We start from the raw sequence: 753 nt of genomic DNA, 5'->3' as shown, positions 1-753 counted from the left end.
AAAACACAATTTCCAAAATAGTAAAACAAAATAAAAATGAAACCATTTCCGAAAACGATTACATTTTTAGAAGCTAAACGCATAAAGAAATCGCAAAATGTAGGTAGTCTGGGACATCGTTGATTGGATGATGACATTTGACTTAAGGCGTTTACGTTTTTTCAAATCCATCTTTAAGGTCTATGTATTCATAAAAGTTTTATGATTTGTATGGAGCATGCCCAATATTAAAGCCATATAACTTTCTGTTAAAGTTGGAGATAACTTTAACATAGTATTTACCTTTTACTGTTTTTTTGTAAAAGATATGTGAAAAACAAAAGTAATTTCTAGGGCTGTGAACAATAACGCATTAACACATGTGATTAATCAAAAGAACAAACACGTAACATTTTCTTAACGTAAACTAATTACACCTCAAGGAAAGAGTCCTTCGCTTTGCCTCGGCGGTACAGGCTTCCACGGCGTGCGTTAAAACACTTTGTCGGGTATTATCCCACATATACCATGGTCACTTACAAAATGAATAAATATTCGGTTTTTAGTACTTTAATTTCGGGGTTTAGATCACCTTTTTAGAAAAAGTGGACTATTTGATTGCATTGCCGCTGTAACATGACAACGCGTCACTGAGCCTCGACTGCAATGGCAAAGGAAAGTGATAGTATTCTGATCGTCACCATAGGTTAAATGAAGCTTCAGTTCAGAGAGAAAGTTCACCTCTTACTGTTTGATTTTTCCAGAAGATGAAAG

This window comes from Oryzias melastigma, linkage group LG16, assembly GCF_002922805.2.
Source record: "Oryzias melastigma strain HK-1 linkage group LG16, ASM292280v2, whole genome shotgun sequence".
Lineage (NCBI taxonomy): Eukaryota > Metazoa > Chordata > Actinopteri > Beloniformes > Adrianichthyidae > Oryzias > Oryzias melastigma.
Note: the sequence above shows the minus strand (reverse complement) of the source record.